At 43.7% G+C, this 23,003-nt stretch overlaps 1 pseudogene; it reads left to right on the plus strand.

The window, feature by feature from the left end:
- The first annotated feature begins 4,571 nt into the window (after positions 1 to 4,571).
- Positions 4,572 to 21,407, plus strand: LOC102699649 (annotated as a pseudogene).
- Positions 21,408 to 23,003: the final 1,596 nt, after the last annotated feature.

The raw sequence follows: 23,003 nt of genomic DNA on the forward strand, positions 1-23,003 counted from the left end.
CTTTCGGTCAAGGCATATACTATGCTCCTTACATCATAAGGCTCATCCAGAACAAGATGGGCAATGTTGGTGATAATCTGAAGCCACATGAGCAATACAAGCCATGTCTCCAGCTTTCAACTCCTAGGGGTGCAAGAGTGAGGCAATTCACTCAAGGTGTTAGTTCAAGTGCAGCTCCTCCACCTCCTCCGCCTCCTTTTTTGCCACCTCCTTATGGGTTTGCTTCTCATGACTTCTTCACTCCTCAATATGCATACTTTGGCATGACTCCAAATGACTACTTCAACCCAGTTCTAGGAGCTCTCAATACCCTCAGTGACCATTTTGCTCACTTGCACACTGGACAATAGGCTATGTATGAGGAAGTGTGTGGACTTAGGACTGATGTTGGCACCTTGACCTCCTCCATGGGCAGATTGTCCTCTCAAGTTGGTACTCTTGATCGTCGTGTGCAGCTTTTCGAGAGTTCTCGAGCTATCATTTATCATCGTTGCCGTGATACCTCTCATCCATCCTAGAACGGCCATTCTCGAGCTTTTCGAGAGTTCACTGAGCTCGGCCAGACCAGGGTCGGTCGGACCGAGTGCGTAACACCGGTCTAACCGCAGGTCACTGGCCGGTCTGACTGGCCACCTAGTGGCGGTCTAACCGGCTTGTTTGGCCGGTCTGACCGTCGGCACTTGGGCGGTTTGACCGACCCCCTGGAGACCAATTTAATACTCTTCAAGATGGCCAATACAGAGCCAACGAAGCCACAGTCGGTTAGACCGAGTTGACTGTGGTTTGACCGAGTTAGGGTTGGTCTGACCGGCTAGGCCGATGAGGTCACCTGATAGCACTTCAATGGCTAGTTTTCTAGTCGTTGCAGAGTCGCACGGTCTGACCAGCCACATACCTCCAATCAGACCGGCAATACACAGAATTGGGGCATTTCGACTCCAACGGCTAGTTTTTGTGGGTGAGGTATAAATATTCCCCCACCAGCAGCAAGGGAGCTCTCTTGGCTGCCATTTCATTTGCTCACATCCCTTGCACCTCTCTCACACTCACTTGAGCTTAGGTTCATCCATTTAGTGTGTTAGAGGGTGTTCTAGCCAAGAGTCAAGTGCATTACTTCATTATAGAGCTAGGGTGACACTTGATCATCTCCACGTTGGGTCATCGCTTGTTACTCTTGGAGGTTGCTGTCTCCTAGACGGCTTATGGAGGAGTTGCTCGGTGATCTCTCCAAGAAGATTGTGGAAGACCCCTGGCACCGCTTTGTGAGTGGCTTGTTGTTCGCCATCGCCGGAGTGGAGGAAAAACAACCCTAGTGATCGAGGCTTGGGTAGTCCTCTCCTTGGGCTGGCTCCCGCCTTGCCCACATCCTTGACGAAGGGGGCGTGCTGTGGCTTTGTGGTTGAGCGGTGGAGTTGGAAACCGACGAGTTTCCGAACCTCGGTGAAAAATTCCTTGTCTCTTTGTCTCCCTTACTTGTTGCATCTACTTTTGTGCAATTTACATTTCTAAAGACATACTTGTGATCATATCACCCTAGGCTTGCTAAACTAGACTTAGGAAGTGTGATTTATATTCTTAGAGACTTACTTGAGCTACTATCATCCTAGGATTGCAAAACATAACTTAGTTGCTTACTTTGTCTTATCCTTTACCGAGTCTAGCAACTTAGGTTAATTTTGATTGTTGGTAATTTATTTTTAAATCGCCTATTCACCCTTCCTCTAGTCGACATCTTGATCCTACACAGTGTCCTGTGCGCTAGGGACGAGCTGCGGCGCGGTGGCGTCTCTTGACGCGACTCACTTGAGGCCTTAGCTCCAGGGCTTGAACTCGTGCACGCCGACACTACCTCCGCCTCGAGCGTATCATGGGCGACGGCACGGGCTCGTCACCACCCATGGCCGACGTCGTGGGAGCCTCTTGCAGGTGGCCCGATGGCTCCGCCCTGAGCTCTGACTCCTGAGGGGTGGTGCCACCGCTGCCGGAGGCCCGAGACCCTGAGCAGGGATGCCCTTGGTTGGACCCAAGGCCAGGCGATTGTGGTACTGACAGTTGAAGAGAAACGATAGAAATGAAAAAGAGCAGTGCGAAGGAGGGAAGGAGAACCGCATGAATGAGTGATCGTACCTCCTGGAGGGGTCAAAGCTCCATTCCGATGGCTTCACCGCAACCTCGTGGCATGGTTGGGTCTCCCCCACCTTGTGGAGCCATTTCTTCTTCCGTCCCTCCGCTTGGGCGATCGAGCTGGCGCCGGTGGATGAAGCCTCCGCCCGCTAGGACTCTGGCGCGACAGAGCTACCCCCCGCGGACGTGGGCCCGGGCGACTTAACCCCGTGCAGATGGGAGGCGGAAGCGTGCTTCCTGCCTCCTCCGTGAGGAGGAGATGGGGGAGGGGTGTCGACACCCCTCTTCCTCTTCCACTTGCGGTCGGAGGAGCGGTCCGCGCCACGATCCAGGGAGTTGACAGCCTCATCGCCACCTCGGCCATTCCCAGACTCATCCCTACTGATGACAACACCTATGCGGCCCTTGCCTGCGCCCACCGCCTACAACACCACCAAGAGATCGGTTTGCTCTAGGTCGTAGCACAGCGGCAGGATGCCGTCCAGGACCAGCGTTGGCGTTGCGTCGGAGATGCTCCGCACCCACTGAGTCATCGCCAAGTAAGACGCTGCATCCCAGTCGTGGATCGCTCCAGCATGCGTGTGCAGGAAGTCATCTAGCCCGGTGTAGAACCACACCGGGTGGACCCGGTCCTAGAGCGGAGCTATGGGGTGGCGTAGGTAATCGTCGAAGAAAATGTGCCTATTGAGACCGGTGGCACGGAGTCCCTTCAGGCGGTCAAGGACGGCATCGAACTCGGAGATGAGCGTTGGCCGCTCCAGCCAGCCCGCACTCTGCGCCAGTGGTCCCTCAGGTAGCCGGAGGCGGGGGTGGTTTGGAATACGGGTGTCGAACCAGTTCGTCTTCCAGTATCCCTACGAGTGGTCTCAAGATGACACCTAAGCTAAGACTGCACCTCTAAAAATATTCTCTCACGTAGTGCAAGTGGCTTCAAGGGTGGTCTAACTTTTCATTTTAGCCCCTAACTTTATCTTAGTCCTTCTAATTTTTTGAATCTACGAAGAAGTCTATCACTTTTACACCAAACACCCTAAAACACACAAATAAATACAAAACTACCGCCACCCTACCATCTCTAGCACCGACAAAATCACCCTCCCTCCTATCCCTCCTCCCATCGCTGATTGCCCGGAAGAAGCAGAATCCCTCACGACGCAAATCAGGCGGCGACGGCGATGGTGGCAACGATGCTACGACGGCGCAGATTGGTCGAAGGCGGCAGAGCTTGGGCGACATTGGCGTTTAACGAGCGGTGACGGTGTAGCTCGAGCGGTGGCGTCTGAGCTCAGGCGACAGTGGTGACAGTCAAGCTACAGTGGCGGTCTAGCTACGGTAGGCCCATCTGCTCCTCCCTCTCCATCGCACCGCCGATTTCTTCTCTCCATCACTTCCATCGTCACTTGCGTGAAAGAATCCTGGGGAGCGAGCACGAGAGCTGAGGCTCATGTGGTCTCTACAAGAGACGAGGAGCTCTGTGTCACGCCCTGAGTTATACCCTAGCTAAAACTCAATTAAATAATGCATTAAAAATAATTTGTTTAATTAAAGTTCAGGAGAAAAGCAGCGTATAAATTAATTTAATTTAATTGGAAGCTTTTCAGAATGTTCTAAAATGTCCCAAAAGCATTTTAAATGATTAACAAGATTTAAATTTAAATTTCAGTAAATAAAATTTGCTCAAATAAACAATAAAAATTGGCAAAACTGGAGGCAATTTCTTTTTCCCATTTCCCCTTTTTCTCCTTCCTATCTCTTTTTTCCCCTTTTCTTTTTCTTTTTCCCCTTCCTTCTTTCTCTCTTTTCCTCTTTTTCTTTCCATCTTTTCCTTTCCCAGCCGGTTGGGTTGGTAGCCCATCTCCTCCTCATTTCCTCCCCCAGCCCAACGGCCTCGGCCCACTTCCCTTTCCTCCTCCCCGTCGAGTGCCTCCCTCTCCCCCCTCCTGGGCCGCCGCCTTGGCCCAGCCGCCCCGCCTCGGCCCAGCGCCCGCGCCAAAGTCTGCGTCGCCTCCCCGCGCAGGCGGAGTCCGAGCTGTCGCCGGAACCAACTCCGCCTCCGCCACCGCAACAGCCGCTACCCGCCGCGCGCGCGTGCGCGACCCGGTCTCCAACCACCGCCCCGCCCTAGTTGGCCTCCCCGCACCATAAAACCCCGCTCCCCGCGAGCCGCTGCACGTTTTCCCGAGCCACTGCCGCACCCAAACCTGACCTCCATCACGCCGCATCCCATCTCGCCGCCTGCTGCCGGATTGCCTTGCCGTCGGGCATCGTCCCCTGTCCCGCCTCCTCTTTGACGCAGCGACGCCCCCGTCGCCGTTGGTAAACCTCCTCGGCCAATCGCCGCCGGCCGAGTGCGCCGCTCGCCATTGCCGTCGCTCTTCGCCATCGACGTCGCCTCCGTGACGCCGCCCTTGAGCCGTCGCCTACCGCGCCTGGGGGCGTCCGCGTCGATGGCTGTCCTCGCCGCCACACCGCTCCCCTCCCTCTCGGTCGCGTCGTCACCGACCGTCCTCCCTGCACACGTTCGTCGCCACCACCGAGCTTCGCCATCGCCGTCGCCACCGCGACGCCATCCCCGAGCTGCCGGCGACCGTGCCCGAGCATGTTCACATCGTTGGCCATCTTCGCCGCCGCATCGCCCTTTCTCCTTTCGGCCGCATCGCGCCGCCCCTCCCCCACGTCGCCACGTCGCCGTCGTCGCCCGTGCACCGCTGCCGTGCGCGTGTGCCGCCAGCCGCTGCCGACGTGCCGCCCTGGTGCCGTCTCCCTCGGCTCGCCGTCGCCGATGCCGCATGTCGGGCCGTCGCCGGCGCGCTGCCGCCCTCCCGTCACGCCACCGTCATCGTCCCCTCTGAGCCGCCACCGTCCTCCCTTCGGCGCTGGCACTCCCAACGTCGTCACCGGCTCTCGTGCCACCGCCCTCCTCGGTTCGGCCGGCACCGTCCCCTACCCCTCTGTTTTGTGCCTCTGACGGCCAGGGTCCACCCGTCAGCCGCCGGCCGCCCTTTCTCCCCTCTCCTCCTCGCGGGACCGACGTGTCAGCCGCCCCCTCCCTTCCTTTCTCTCCTTTCCCCAGGCCCGCTTGTCAGCCTCTCCCTCTCTCCTCTCGGGCTGATGTCAGCAAGCCTCAATTATTGCGTAATAATTGATTTAGGTCTTTTCTGTTTAGTTATAAAAACCCAGAAAACTTCTAAAATTCATAACTAATTCATCTAGTCTCCGTTTAAGTCCATTCAAATTTCATTAAATTCATAAAATTATCAAGAATCCATTAAAAATAGTTTCTTTCTCTGTTTCAGTAGTTTTGTAGCCTGTTTTGCTTGTTTTTCTCTTTTTGTCGTAGGTTTTTCGCCCGTCGAAGCGCCAATCGTCCTCAAAGTCGTCGCCGAAGTTCCTCGTGAGTCAGAGCAAGGCAAGTGGCACCCTTCTTTGATTATATTGAACCTATGATTATAAAATTCCCCGCTTTTACATTCAAACATGCATTGTATTTAAATATATTTACTTTATTTATTTATTGGGCTATTACCTTCATATCTGTTGATTACTTATTATTGTTATCCCAGGGTTAATTTGACTAGAATTAGGATTAGGCAATGCTTAGCCTGGCTTAGTTCAACTAGCTCACCAGTTATCACTTAATTGCTGTTAAACTTGATAGACCTTTAATGGTTGTTACCATGATTAATCTCCCGTTGTGGATTAAATACAACTAATATATTGCTTATGGTGGGCTGTGGGTGCATGGTTTTGAGAGTCGCACCCATGTCAGTTAAGGACCGATTCTGGGGAAACCCTGGACGTCTTACCCGTACTAACCACAAGCCGAAATGGGTAAGGTGGGATTTGAAGCATGACTTCGAACTATTTGACATACCAAGGCAAGGGTGGACGTGATGGAGTATGGACGGGCAATTGTGGTGTAACGAAAGCCTCTGCTACTTCCGAATCTACCAAGGCACAAGAGGAGACTGCCCGACTTGGTGTAAAGGAGGGGGTGAAACCTGAAGTGCGGTGCGATTAAATTGGGAGGGTTATGTGATGGGTCCTATCACAGTTTCCTTTCCGTGGTGTTGTGGTGATACACCGGCGCACATTCAAGTGTAGTGGAGTTGTGTCTTGTGGGTAAAGTTGTACACCTCTGCAGAGTAAAACTATTCGAATAGCCGTGCCCGCGGTTATGGGGCGAACTTACAGGTTCATTGGGATTAGTGAACCTTTTAATAACTTGATGAACTTGGAACTGGTTTGGGTCTGTCGCAACGTAGTGTAACATTGGGCAGAGGGTTGACGCTGTAGCTACGTGGTGTAACGTTCGACAGCGGTCTAGGCCTGTTGCAACGTGGTGTAACGTTGGACAGTGGATGTTTATTTTAAATGTTTACTTTACTCGTTTTACTCTGTTTTATTTACTGTTTTGCTAAATTACTACTGCTTTGTGCAATGTAACCTGAGTCTATTCCTTGTTACCCTATTGCATTCATTATCTTTCCTCTCTTGGGTGTTACTTGTCGAGTACGGTGGTTTGTATTCAGCCTTGCTTAATTTTTCCCCACCAGAGCTAGTGCCAGAGCCTGAGTCATAAGTCAGAAGGTTGTTCCCCAAGGTTGAAGTGAGGTTCTGTCCGCCGTCAAGAATGCCTGTGGTGAGGAGCCGTCATCGCCAGCTGAAGCTGAAGTGGTTTTGGTCTTGTTTTTCTTTTCCGCTGCATTTCGATAGACAATTGTTTTTATTTGTTTTTAAGTCGTGGAACTGTGTATTAATTTGTCATAGTGTGTACTCGAGCTGATTCCTGGACCGAGATTAATGCATGCTATTGTTTAGAAATTTGTGTAAATTTCTAGGCGGGACACTCTACAGGGGCATGTTAGAAGCAAATCTGGAGGCACGAATCCGATGTGGAACTGCTCGCCACTGAAAGTGCATCTAGCTCCTAAACAGAGTTTTGGATGATTAATGACAATGCTAGACAAACATGTGTGCGCTAACCCTTGTGATTGCACGTAAGTAAGGAATCAATTTCTAGATTGAAGGAGTACGCGATAAATTTCAAACCCTAGGTGACCCAAGCGATATCATGACGGGGTTGAAGACTTACTAAGCCAAAACTATTCTTGTTTCTTTGAGTCGTAGGTACTCCATACTATTAAGAGGGGACACTGATCTCTGCGTGCACCAAGAGTCGTCAGCATCGAGTTTTAGATTGAGGCTAGGCTTGGAGAGTTGTTCCTGTAAAGCAGGGACAAGACAGTCTGGTAGCCGGACAGTCCGAACCTAGGTCCGGCCCCTGTCTCGACTTGGGTTGTTAAGTGTAGGCCGGACAATTCGGCCCCCTGACCGGACAGTCCGGTTAGGTTTCTTTTCCAACGGCTAAGTGACATCTGGTAGCCTATATAAGACCCCTTTAGATCTAGCCGTTGTTAAGGCTTGCTGTTCGAATTCACTAGTTGCTAGGGCAAGTTTAACACCTCTCGAGCCTTCCTACTAACCCTAAACCATACCTAGTGAGATTAATCCGCAAATCATGTCTTAGGGAGAGAGTTTAGGCTAGTGAGTGAACTTGTGATCGTTCTCGGGTGTTGATGGATGCATGCGGAGACATGGTGGCTTATTACTCTTGGAGAGTGATCTTCTAGACGGATAGGCGTCGCCCGTGAGCCTCTGATTCGTGTGGATCACCCGGGAGCAAGTTTGTGAAGGTTGGTGCCTTACCTCCGCAAGCAAAAAGGTAAGATTCTGAGTTGATTCTTGTGCTTCTTCCTAGAGGGCTGCGGGGTAGAGTGGGTTCCAACCTAGAGTTGGGCAAGGCGCTTTGATCTTAACCTTAGTGGTCGATCAAAGGCTTGCTAGCCTTTATGTGTGAATCCAGATACCCATGTTGGCCTTGTGAGAGGAAGCCGAGAGAGGGAAAGGATCGAGAGATATCCCGCTCGCAGGAGCGCCTCAACGGAGAGTAGGATCGAAAGATCCTAACTTCGGGATAAAATCTCTCGTGTGTTTGTTCTTGTGATTTCTGTGTTCTGCCTGTTCCTATGATCTCATGCGTTTATATTCTACTCATGCTCACTACACGTTCCCAGGAACTCCACGAAAAAGAAGACTACAAAGTCTGTCTTTTTCACAGACCGGACGGTTTAGTGTTCTAACCAGGACGGGTCCAGTGTTCTAACCAGGACGGTCCGACCAGATCTCTCGGTCCAACCCGAGAGTGTCGACCGGACGGTCCGGCCCCTACTGACCGTTGCTGTTTCGAAGAATTTTTCGGGACACCTATTCATCCCCCCTCTAGGCTATCTCCCGAGGACTTCATCGACATCACCGCGCCCTTATCGTTCATAGCAACAGTAGAACGGTAGAATGGTGTACGTGGCAAGTCCCCTTCGCCGCCTAGCCTGCGACGAGAGGAGAGGCCCTCATTCATCCTTCTCAAATCCGACGGCCGAAAAGCCCAGCATCGGATGGTCCACGTTCCATTTGCTCCTTCTATTTACTGGCTCCCAAAATTAGGTGCATTTTCCATCTATCCTCGCTATGTCTAATTTAATACATTAAATCTTGGTCAAATATAGATCCAAAATTCAACATGTCATAAAAAGACCGGAGGGAGTATTACAAATACAACCATGTTAGATCTCAGTCAAATCTTCATTTAATCGTTCGTCGTTTCAAAGTTTTTATGCAAACATAGAATATTATGCATCATTTTTATAGTTTACTTACTAACAATGAATCAAATTCATAAATAAATAATTTTTATAGGTATATATATCAACACAAATGGTCAACCTTAGACCCCTAAATCAACTACATTAAATAAAAATAGACCGGATATTAATTAATGATGTATCATATATATATATATATATATATATATATGTAATCTAATATTTATATGTACGGTCTGTGCTGACAATAGTAAATAACGAGAGATATTTTTCACATGGTGGTATTTGTAATATTCACTCGGGTTTTTTTATTTGTATATATCAACACGAATGAATCAACGGTGTCGAATAAAAAAAGGAACGAGTATAAAATAAATTTTGTAATATATACATACATATATTATTTAAATTATAAACATGTGTGTTCAGATTAACTCACAGGTGATTGCGGGAGCTATTTTTTGACAGGGTAGTATTTGTACTACCTCGTCCGGTTTTTTAGACTCCGCTAAATTTTGGACCTATACAATATCATAAGTCATTTATAAAATAAATAAACAATTTGTTTGTATCCAAATTAAATGATTTAATTAATATATATGTGCATGTATAATCTAATCTACCCTAGTGATAAAATATATTAGAAACTTTCTATGAAATATAAACTTGTATAAGAAACTTTGTATATGTCATGTATATACAAAATCGTTCTATATCAGAAGCTTTCTATAAAATATAAATTTATACATTATATAACTCCTATAATTATGCTATATATACACACATATAACACAACCAAGGTGCTGCGTTTGATAATTTCATTGATTTTTTTCCTAAACTGTACTTGCTTGCCTTTTTTGGCCTGAAACTCAAATCAAAAATTGATGTTAAAAAAGACGGTGAGTTATGTGAACCTATTAGGTTATGTGAATTTAATATTTAAAATTATTTTAAAATTAAATATACTTAATATTTAGAAAAGGTGGAGATATGTGAAACATGTGGTTACTTTTGTTACATTTGTTATAAATCTGATGATTATAGTGTGTTATAAATAGGTGAGTGATATTTGTTATAAATCCGATGATTGTAGCACATTATAAATAATTCTGGCATCTCATAACATATATTATTATATTTAGTAGCAAATAATAATATAGATATCATATTTTCCATGATCACACGTAGTTAGTTATTCGTTTTACTCCTGCTAATAATCACTCATATATTATTTTATGAGTTACTCATGTTAAATTATATTTTATAATTTAGAACTTTATATTTAAAAATAATACCATAAACACTATGTTTTATAATATATTATCGAACATATTATGGTACCGTATCGTTAGCACAGACACATTATAGTCCATAATTTCTTGTGTTAGCCTGAATACCTTATATCCTATTACATATGTCTACAGCTATTTAATAAGTGATACATAAGATTTTTTTTAAAACTTTTCTAAAGTTAAATAATACTATACATATTTGAAAATTTGGACAGAACTATTAGTAAGTCTCTTTTTTAATTTTATCTTGACACCTCACTAGCGTCTTGACTCACTTTACTTCCCCTCTTTCACATAATAGGCTTGAACCATTTTGTTGGTGGCCTGCCTACAGTTATTAATAAGGGGTACAGAAGATTTTTTTTAAATTTTTTTCAAATCATACTACATTGCTAGAGCTAAATAATCCATTGTATATTTGAACATTTTGGCGGAGCGAAGTGACAAGACCAGTGAAACCAATAGGGTATTCTACAATTCATAATCGCTTAACAGTTATTAGTAGTCAAAACAAAACTAAGTAAATCAACAGAAACGACATGATGGTCTACCACTACTAGGTAAAAACTAATTACTCTCACAATTCATTGCTGCAATCTGGATCAACAAAAAAAAATCACTATCACTAAGATGCAATTTGTCTTGATAACAATTAATTGACAAAAATATCTAAAGTCTGTTGTAATGCATGGGCGCCGGTACTGCCGACCCTTGCTTCCCATAACTGACAAACTGCACATCACACCCGAACAGCTAGCTCCATCCATCGATCGTGAACCGAAACAGAATTCCCCATTTGTATATAGCTGTAGCTTGGGCAAGTACATTTGCTGACGCATTTCGCAAAGAAAACGTAACTGGAACTCGTGTGCGTATGTACTCGTGCAGGTGAGAGCTAGGCTACATCGAAAGCTATCTATCCTGCTTACCAAAGACGTTTGCAGATTCAAACGAAACTTCGGTTTCGTCTTGTCGGCCCGCATGCCTGTTGAGGACAGGTAGCAAACTTGGCATCGAAAAGTTATGAATAATCGACTCACCACAGACACATCAATAGTACTCCCTATAGGCATATGCACGCGTATCTTTTCGCCTCCGATTACGCTTATAAGCAAAAATTTAAATTTTCAACATTAAATTTGAAATTGATTTTGAGTTTTTTTACGAAGTTTATCTTTTAGTCTTGTCTTTTAAACCGATAAGAATACGTATGTAAATGTTTTATTTATAAATCATTTTTTTCTCTATGTATTGAGTAATAATCACTAATTAATTAGCTTAATGTGATACAAATATGTGATATATCGTCGTTGCTATGTGTATAAATACTCTGGCTACCTTGTGGACAGATCTCGCTCGCCAGTACGCAGCTAGCGGGATTCATTCGTTGGAGTAGCTACGAGCTGTTGATCATCGAGTATAGGAATACGAGTACGATGGCGGAGACGATGAAGACGACGACGGAGAGGAGGAGGAAGCCATGGATGGCGGAGTGGGTGCTGCTGCCGACGAGCATGGTGGTCGTGCAGCTGTTCACGATCGGCGCCCTCATCCTCGCCAAGCTTTCCTTCAACGTTGGAATGGCGCCCTTCGTCCTCCTCGCATACCGCAACCTCGCTGGCGCCATCGTCGTGTTGCCCTTTGGCTTGTGGCTCGAGAGGTAAAAACCTAGCTAGCTGCATACCTTGCTGGGGCCATCGTATTTTTGTTTTCTTCTTTCAGTAATCATATCAAAGGCAACTCGTAATTAATTGAATTTGTTCTAATGGATTCAATACCAGGAATTATGTTTTTTTTATGAAGAAAAGGCCCATCGGCCCTGCTTTTTACCAAAGCATGGTGACAAATAGAGTTATGTTGGGGATGTCCAGTGGCGAATATAAGCTTTTAGCGAAGGGTACGCCCGGCCAAAATTATTGTATACAATTCGTTAAATCCATTTTAGCAAATTAATCGGTAATAATGTAATTTAATATGTATGCACTAAGCAACATGTTGAGACTTGCAACTTTATTTTCATGACTATTTTTTTACGTATTCAAAGTGACATGAATGTATTTATTATATCATTTTCATTGACTTCAAACAAAACATCCCACTCAATGAAACTGATTAAACAATCATCTAGAAAAAAACTATCTCCCATCTTATTTATTAAGTTTGTTTTCACTAAAACCATTTTAGAAAATACCCTTTCAACACTTGTTGTTGCCATGTGCAGAAGCAATACCAATTTGAAAAGCTTCATGAACCATATCATACACTTTGCGTTTCTTTGTTTCAACAAGCTTAACTGAGAGGTCAACAATATTATCTAGACCTTTAAAGCTATCATCCTGATTAATGTCATCAATATAATTACGTAGCTACAATTTAAATTTGAGCAAAATATTAGTTGAGAACTACTTTATGTACTAGAACTCAGCTAGTCTTTGTAACTTCCGTGCATCAAAACTCAAAAGAAGCAAATGAATTGGAAGGATTGAAGTCCGACATAGAATACAAGAACTCCATATTAATCTCATCAAACCAATTATCATGTTTTGGACCTATTTTATCAATAACACCGATATATACTTCTCTTCTGAGGTTGGTTTGCTTTGGAGCACGAGCTTTACTTATTGATTTTTCATAAGGAACATAAGCATCATCCATAGTATTTTATCAATCACAAATGATGTGACCCTCTCAAGGATACTATTCCAACCATCAAACCTTAATTCTTGCATTCTTTTCTTTGCCATATTAATAAGTGATGTTGTATTAAGAATATCATGCTCCCTTCTTTGCAAATACTTAGATAACTCAATTGTGTATCCAAAAATAATATACGTCAAGTGCGCAAAGAAATTAAACTCAAAGGTCTCAAATGCTCCAAGCACAAAATGTATTTTGTTCCAATCATTCTTTTGTGAAGTATCGTGACAAAAATCAAACATAATAGTGATATTGAATACAATTTTGTGATGAAATCCCCATCAAGTATCTCTAGGCCTAGGCAAACTCATCTCTTGATGTAATCCACTTCTAGATTTAATTTCACCACAATTAACTGCTTTTTTGACATTCTCAAGTTTAGCATTTCTAAGCATGTCATGACGCTTACAAGAAACTCAAATAATATTCAACAAGATAGATATCTAATAAAAAAACTCTTGCCATTGGTATTTCCCTTAGCCACATCAACGAGAATGCTTCTAGGCCTAAATAAAATGACCTTTATACAGAGCTGACAACTCTCCATTAGTAAAACTCACTTTCTTAGTCTCCTAGATGCAAGATATATCAACTCTATTCTGAATAATAAGTTGTTTCAGCTTTCATCGTTTCCTAAACCTATAGCATTCCAACATAAAAAAATTGTCCTTTTCTTTTCTTGTTCTTATTGACTAGCACCCCTCTTTTTTGGAACGAGGGTCTCATGTGCCCGGACTTGGTCCCCTTGTTTGTCCACATTGGAATTAGTGGAATTAGTAATATTCTTAGCAGGTTTTTGTTTGTTGTTTCAAGCCAACTCTAGAATTTTTTCTCGAGCAAATATTTAGCAAACACAACTATGGGGTTCAAAGTGTCATTATCTAGAAGAGAAAAAACATAAAAAGGATTAGAAGTACCTAGATCGTCCATGTGTTTTCCTCTGTGTAAACAGCTCAACTTTCAGAAGCACTAGTATCTCTTTCCCTGTTTGCCTTAAGCTCATTCTGGAATCCACCTGAGGGATCTTCTTCTTCTACAGTTATTTTTTCGTAGAGATAACTTCATGCAATTGTGATACCTTTTACAACTCCTTCTTGCCTCAACCTCTTAAATTCTAAATCTAAGGAGATGTCACACTTCTGTTCCTGAGATAGCTCTATACACCTTATTTCAATCTCCATAGGCTCTTTAACATCTGAGGGTACATTACTCAAAGGTGAAGTCCTAGGGAGACAGCCTAGATGGTGGGATGAATAGGTGTCCTAAAAAATTCTTCGAAATGCAGCAGTCAGTAACGCTAGACCGTCCGGGCTCAGGGGCCGTACTGTCTGGTCGGCGCTCTCGGGTTGGGCCGAGAGCTCTGGCCAGACCGTTCGGCTATGAACACTGGACTGTCCGGTCAGTGAAAAGAGAGACTTTAAAGTCCTCCGTTCTTATTGGAGTTCCTAGAAACGTGTAGTGTATGTGGGAAAAAGATGAACACGAAAAGATCACACGAACAGTGAGAAACCGAGAAACTCACATGAACGCAAAGATGGACACAAGAGATTTTATCCCGAAGTTTGGATCTTTCAATTCTACTCTCCGTTGAGGTGCTCCTCTGAGCGGGATCTCTCTCGATCCTTTCCCTCTCTTGGCTTCCTCCCACAAGGACAACATGGGTCTCTGGATTCACCCCTAGGCACTAGCAAGCCCTTGATCGACTACCAAGGTTAAGATCAAGGCGCCTTGCCTAGCCCTAGGTTGTAACCTGCTCTATCCGGCAACCTTCTATGAAGAAGCACAAGAATCCACGAGAAAACTTACCTATTTTCTTACGGAGCTTAGGCACCAACCTTCACAAAGTTGATCCCGGACGATCCACAAAGCTTGGGGGCTCGCGGGCGATGCCTATTCGTCAAGTAGCATGAACTCCAACAGTAATAGGCTACCACGACTCCAGATGCATCCATCCTTCACTCAAGATCATTCACTAATCCCTAATCTCACAACCTAGGCTCAGGGGCGGATCCAGGAAAAAATCACAGGGGGCTGACCAAACCGGCCGCCATGTGCGCGTGCGCCCCTGTCGCCCTCTGCCGTGCCACGTGTGCTGGGCTCCCTGCCATTCCACGCGCCACTGCCGACCCCTACCGCGTGCGTAGGCCACTCACTGCTCGGCCCGCTCCTACGCACTCGCCGTCGGCTGCCAGCTGACGACCGCCTTCGCCGCTCCGTGCATATGTCGTCCATCGCCAGCCGCCTGGGATTGGGTGGGTGTGAGTGAGGATTAGGGTATTGTGGTAGGGAGGGGTGTGGATTGGGATGCGAATGAACGGTTTGGATGAAAACAGATGAAAATGGATGGTTAAATGTTGATGGCTATGTTCTAAGTGGGCTAGGCCAAGGAAACAAATTTGCTAGGCTTCTTTTCGTAACGGTCCAACTAATTTTATCTTCTACCTTCAACCACGAACCGAAGAACTCCATCCCCATCCCACGAAACCATGGAGAAAATTTGTAGGGGGGCTTAGGGGATCTCCATGGGATCGGCGCCGGTAGTGGGGGCTGAAGACCCCCCAGCCCCCATGCCACCTCCGCTGCTGCCTAGGCTTGATCTTCACGTTAATCACTCTAGTAGGTGTTTGGATTAGTGGAGAAGGCTTGGTAGGGGCTAGAACTGACCTAGGAACACTAGAGTTTGAACTGAAAGCCTCACCAACGGATAGAATCCCGAGGTGGATTATATAAGACTGTCAAATGTCAGCGGGCGGTTGGATAAAGTTACAGGGGCCATACTGTCTGGCCCACACATCATATCGGCGATAAAGTTATCTGTCTTCAAATTCACCCATCATCTCAGCAATAGCTCTAACAACATATTCATTTCTTGCAATTTATGGCAAACCTCTCATTTTAACCTAAATTGGCACCAGCTCATCTGTAGTCTTCTCAATCATACTAGAAGCTACCCACTAGCTTTGATAGATAAGTACTTGCACTCAAAACTAGGAAATCTAGTCAAAACTAGGGGAAAACCATCGTAACATATCTCTGATTTAATTGCTTGACCTTCCAATCCTAACAAAGGATACCGTACCTCTAGCATGAATTTTTGACTACTCTTAGGGTTCTCCTTCCTTGGGGAGGTTGTCCCTGCTGCTCCCCCATACCCTCTTTCTTTCCTAGTCCTTCATACCCTTAGGAATTTGCATCGGAGGAAAAATCCCCCCTTGGACTTATTATGACCCAAATTTATCCTAACCTGATCACCTCCTATTTTATCTTTCTCCAAGTTCTCCGAGTGTTGCGCTCTTGCATCATTTGCCTAGAATGATCCCCTAGGGATTCAGAGTGACCACTCCAGTTGTGTTCCCATGAGGAATTAATATATGTAAACTAAAATGGTGAACTTAACATATGTTGAGCATGCCGCGTTATTTAATTATGTAGAACACAAGGCTAATTGGTGGACAATTTGTAGATAATAGATGTTTCATTATAAACGAATGATCTTTCTCTGGACAACCTAATGTTAGGAATCTAAACATTAACGCGGTTGTATTGGACATAACTCTGACTTACACATCAAATCGCAAGGAAAAAAAACAGCACAATACAAAGGATTGGTGGCATGCACCACACACAACGTAATGCCTTTTTCTGATTTTTCTTGTCAACTAAACATATTGGTTAAAAACTTACAATTTGCTACTACATGCAACCATACACACTACAAAATATATATATATATATATATATATATATATCACCATGAATGGCCTTTAATCAGCTACATGCATGGCTAACTAATTCCAATTACCGTGCGTGCATGCGGATTCACTCAACTTCCTGATCAGCTCACCTTGACGCCACGCATACGTACACCTAACAGGAATAAAACCACTGCCTTAATCCAAAATGAAATGCAATGTAAGCCGATGCCGACGACCTAGCTTCGCCGCCGGCGTAGGAGAGGAAGACAGATTGGGAAGGAGAGAGACAGAGATAGGAAGGCACCGAACAGAGTAAGGGATTCTTTTGGCTGCGTACACCTGATAAGGTGCAGAGGCCGGGTTTAACATAATCCATTATCTTAAAAAAAAGAAAGGGATTTCTTATTTCATCCTTGTCTCTCTGGAATAAGATTTGCTCCGGTCCAACAAAAAATACCTCAATATACCAAATCGTTTATCACCATTGGATCTAGTTAAGTAAAGTAGGATGTGTACTATTAGATCCAACGATCAGAAACGATTTGGTACCGCGAGATACTAGTATCTCGAGATACTTTTTGTTGGCCTGTAACAAACCTCATCTGGAATAGTTGGGTTCCATCCTTTTTAACACACGCACATGGTTAGGGACCACAAGTTGGTCTCTTTTTTCCCTTTAATCTCACAATGCGTTTTCACAGCCCAAAACACACACTTTCAGTTTCTGCTTCCCCTGTTACTTCCGCCATCTGTTCCTCTATTTCCAGTTCGTCTTCTGTCGCCCTGGTAGGCGTGACATGCAAATTGCAAAACTATGATGTAACGTTTAAATAACGAGAATAATATACTCCCCCCGTTTTATGATTTAGTCTTACCTAGGTTCTTATGGATACTAATGAATCTAGACATATATATAAATTATATATATTTATCAATTGGTGAATTTAGACAAAGCTAAAAAGTCTTACAATATAAAACGAAGGTAGTAGCTACAAATTTGATTTGTTGTTTCTCAGCTCAGCAAGACAAGCAGCAGACAAAGTTGAGAGCGCATGCTTTCCTTTCCTTGCTGGTATTAAATATGAACCCCATTAATGATGTCAACAATGAAATTATATTGGACATCAGTTTTCCCCTTAATACTGCATGTAGTATTCCTTGCAAATCACTTTCAACTTACACAATTTGTTTTCTACCATCATAGAGAGATGGGTTGAGGATATACATAGATATAAGTAGAAGCCTGTATTCTACTATCAGGTGTAGTCACTTTCTTCACCTACAATGTATGGAAACACCCTCATATATGTTTATGCTCTCTCCCAGCAGAAAACAACATACATAGTTACATTATTTATATGAAATTTAATTGTATGCATTTTCTGCTAGGTAAGAGCAGAAACAGTATGGAGGTGGTTTTTTTTACCTTAGACGAGAAATAAATAACTACAACTGGTACGGTCTATGTACCTTACTAGTCAGTTAGCGCTAATTAATTAATAGTATGTTGATAATTTAGTTTAGATTTAAAAATACGAATGAAATAAATAATCTCCATGAAACCAAGTTTATCTAGCCCAAATCTTCAGTGTTTTAATCATTTTCACGGCGGAAGGGGGTGATATCAGCTCGTGTTTATTGAGCAAACCATACGGAATTTCACAAATTGAAAAATATAGATGTGAATGATGTGTGGACACCAAAACACCATTGGGTACATAAAGAAAAATCTAGATCTGATTCGAATTTGTTCAAAAAGTAAAATAAATTTTGGTTCTCAAATAAAGGGTGAATAAATATTTCCGCCCTCGTCTTCTCGAATGTGGAATACAATTTGGAAAAGGCTGGAAGTTGCAGTTAGGAGAGAGTAGAGATTCTCATATTTATTTGTAGGAAAATCTACCCACGAACAGAATAGAAATGTAGGGATTAAAACGGAATCTATTAGCTCCTTTCTGTTCTTAACGAAAGTAAAATTTCTTTCAACGTGTCGTACCTGGGTATAGACTAAGGAAAAACAAATAGGAAATATCAAAACCCAAAAAAATTGGGATCAAATTGGCATCTTATTTATTGGTTCAAGTACTATGATCATGTCTGTATGGAAGCCACATGTCAGGTGAGTTTTGATTTGCGTAGAAACCATTTTGCACTTATCTGTTTGGAGCAAAGTGATGGGTGGTGTAAAAGCAAAACAAATTTTGATTATCACAATAAGATAATTGATTGACAATGGTGTAGGGTGAAGTTTTTGCGAAAACTGCTGCAAACTGAAACTCCAAGCAAATCAATGCAAAGTGAAATTTGCTTGAACAATATCTATTTTGCACTGTACCTTCAGTTCAATCCAGTGCTTTTGATGACTTGCATTTTTTTTTGGTACATGCCCTAGATAATAAGTCGTAATTGCAGGGAGATGATGAAAAAGGTGACCTTGAAAATACTGGGCTGGATATCCATCAATGCTTTGTTCGGGTCAGTGTTGTTATACTCTCCCCCTTCCGTATTGTAAGACGTTTTGCCCTATGACTAGATTTATCTATTGATTAACATATATTGTTTACATATATGTCTACAATCATTAGCATCCCTACAAATCTAGTCAATAAAAAATCTTATATTATGAAAAGGAGGTAGTACTATGCTACACGGTGTCATAGGCCTCCTAACATAAGGTAAAAAATATCGAATTGCTTAAAGAATCCCTTGCAAAAAAAAAAAGAAAGAAGAAAGTAAATCTGATTTGGCCCTTTTTATTATTTCAGAATTGTTTTGGCTACGGGGCTGCACTACTACGGCCTCCGTGCCACCTACGCAGCATACACCGTCAATTTCCTGAACCTGATCCCCATCGTCACCTTCCTCATTGCCGTGATCCTTCGGTACGTACGTCTCCTGCAAGAATTTCCACATATCCAGAAAGAAAAGAAAAGAATTATTCGCTTAACGCATGAACTGCTGGAGTGAACTGTCCTGCTTAGAATGGAGAAGCTGAAGCTGAGGACGCGCCCTGGCATGACGAAGGTGATCGGCACGGTGATCTGCGTGGGGGGAACCATGGTGATCGGCCTCTACAAGGGCAGGCTGCTGCACCTCTGGCCGACCCACCGGCTGACGCCGGCGCAGCTGCGGTCCATCGGCGCCGGCGACGCCCCGGGCGGCTCCCCCGACCACCACAGCATGCTCGTCGGCACGCTCTTCCTCTGCGGCAGCTGCCTCAGCTACGCCTTCTGGTTCATCGTCCAGGTACGTACGTACGTACAGCATCCATGAACTGTTTCCGCAGTTAATTAAGTGAGCAATTTTATTATTCTTGAGGAGATATCAGGTGGTATCACTGTTTTTCTATATAAAATTTGATAACTCTTGATATTTTAGATATTAGAAGATACCAAATTTTACATAGAAAACAGTGATAACTCATGGTATCTCCTCAAAAATACTCTAATTAAGTTCCCATGTGCACACTGATCTTTGGCGATGCAGGCCAAGGTGTCCAGGGAGTTCCCATCGAAATACTTGTCGACGATGCTCGCATGCCTGCTGGGCACGGTCCAGGCGGCGGTGCTGGGCATCGCCGTCGACCGAGAGCTGTCGGCGTGGGCGCTCCACTGGGATCTGTAGCTGCTCACTGTGATATATTCGGTAAGAATTTATTTTACCACCTTACGGTACCACAAATTTTAGTATAAAATTATGAGTATCTCGAGGTACACTGTACTGTAAGGTATTAAATTTTAGAGAAAAATGCCATTGTACAAACGAATTTATCTGAGAAATGCCATCGTCGTTAGGGTTCCGTCCGTTTCTACCGTTAAATACACTTTTCATGCTATAGTACTTAACGGAAAATTTGGACGGAACCTTAACGGCGATAGCTTTTCTCAGACAAATTCGTTTGTACAATGCCATTTCTTAGAACTCGCATTCGTCGATAGCATTTCTTAAAATTAAGTGTTTGTCGATGGCATTTGTTAGATTTTCTCTAAATTTTACGTTGAAAAATAAGGTACCTCAAGATACTTTTTCAAGAACACATTCGGTAAAACTTGTCGAGGCTCCATTGTTGTTCTCTCCAGACTGCTTGCTTGATCAGGCTAGCTGATGTGTTTTTTCCGTCTTAATTTCTTGCACAATTCGACATTGGCAGGGGGTGTTCAACACGACAGCCAGCTTCTGCATGATCACATGGGCGGTGGCGCGGCGAGGGCCGACGTATCCCTCCATGTTCAACTCCCTTTCGCTGGTCCTCACTGTCGTCCTCGACTCCGTGCTGCTTGGAACCGACGTCTCTGTTGGGAGGTGAGAGCAACTGCAAGATCTGTATATTCAGCATTGGGAAGGTACTGTTTTTTTTCTTTTTTGTGTTTACTGTAGCAAATCCGGCAATGCAGTCAGTCAGTGATGGATCTTGACAATGTTTGTTTGCCTGCAGCTTGCTAGGGGCATTCATGATAATCGTAGGCCTGTATGCCTTTCTGTGGGGGAAAGGGAACGAGATACAGCAGCAGCAGCAGCAGCAGCAAGATCGTGAGGCTAATGATGCGGATCGGACTAAAACCACCGATGCAACCAGTAATGGCGAAGTGCGAATTCCGATGGATTCTTAGGCGATCTAGATCGATAGATACATGTAGCAGAGGATTGTTTGGTCTCCGACCAATATACATTAGAATTAATCACCCATTTATTTATGAGAGAACTGTGATTTCTTCTGCTGTAAAAAATGATACATACGCACCCCAACCAGAAAGTCTGTTGCGCGAACGTGCACGTGATGTCTTGGCGTATATGCCGCTGCTTTAACTTTTCGCTTAGAGCATTTTTTTCACATCCTTAAGGGCAACAACAATGTATATAGCAAAAGCGTCCATATAGATGGAACCCACGTATATAAATTTTAAATATTGTAACATTTATAATGTATATGAATAGTAAATGGCATTAGTAGGAAAGAATAGATAGAGACAAATCATATATTTTATTCTCTATGGGTAGCCCATATACTTATGGCTAGCTTTTGTTATTTTGTTGTTATGTACTAGTTCCACAATGTTACTAGGTGGCTGAATCACATATTATATTGCTTATGAACCACTTTCGGACCACATTGTGGATGCCCGAAGGTACCAGGAGGTACCACTGTTTTCTATGTATCGAATTTTACATAGAAAACAGTGGTACCTTTTTAAGGATGATAAAATTGCTCTTTTTCTTAACATTGTGTGAACTTGGTTCTTTCCTTTTCTGGTTCCTAAGTTGAGATCTGAATAATAGCACTTTTGTGATTAGTAGTAATTTTGTTTACGTGGGGGAACTCGCTTCTTCCTCTTTCTTTACTTTTGATTATCCGGTGAGATTATGATTCTTTTTAGTTTTTGAAATCAAAACATGTTATCAAAAATACCATAAAAAATTATAGTAGAAATATTACTTCACATTCTATTTGGGCTAGTTCATCATATTTTCAATTCTTCTTGAAACTCATCATCCATAAATTTTCATGTATAAAGTTTATATGTGTATAGTTAATATTTAGAAAACTAATATATATAAAAAATGACATCTAAGTATAATGTTTATACATATATAATTCTATATAAAGCTTTTGTGTGTAATTTATTCTAGACCAAATCTCATTGTTTACTAGGCCAAAATTACATGGACTGAGCAAGACCCAATAACGATCGATATGCTATTATGAGAGTGGGACCTGTAAAAAGGAACAGAGGAAGGTGTTTTTTCTTGAAATGATGATATGTGCGAATTGCAGGGATATGGGTAAGCTACATTAGGTAAACCAGAAACTGGGTAAGTAAAGGATCATAGATCGTTACCACACAACGCGCTATGCAATGGAAGAAGGTACTAAAAGTCAAAAGTAGTGTCGGTGATCTGACGTGTGTCAATGTAGAGGAAGTAGTCGATCACTGTAGCTTGATCTTGTTCTCCACGTGCATAGATCTCATGATACAACTGTGACGATCAGCACCACAATCCAACAGTGCCTCTTCTCATATCTATACGTACAGGAAGGAACACCGTGCGTTGATGTGCTAGCATCCGTGTGCGGCTAGGTTTGGCTCGGAGGAGGCCGGACAACTAGGATTTGCTCATGCAATGAACCAACTGATGTAAACTAGGGTTTCTGATCTTCCGAAAGGTTCTGATAAACAGTTGATTTGGGCAGACTCGCGACACACGTCGATCTGACTTCTTGAGCCCTGCTAATCAAAGAACACAAATAAGAACAAGAAAGAAAACAACCAAAATTATAGATGAATGATTAAGCTCACAAGTTGGAGTCTTACAAACCGAGCTAGCGATGAAACTATTTTTGACAGAAATAATCTAAGCAAAATCTGACAATAACCAATGATGGCTACTGAATAAATAAGATTAGGGGCGTCCTAGGGTTGCCCTACGATGCACAACCCCTTGGGCTGAGCCCACGACACAATTACAAGGCCCAAAACCCAAATATAGTTCGGACTGAATGAGATTTGTGGCTTGTTTTGCAGATTCTCGGCAGC

Source organism: Oryza brachyantha, chromosome 7, assembly GCF_000231095.2.
Source record: "Oryza brachyantha chromosome 7, ObraRS2, whole genome shotgun sequence".
NCBI lineage: Eukaryota > Viridiplantae > Streptophyta > Magnoliopsida > Poales > Poaceae > Oryza > Oryza brachyantha.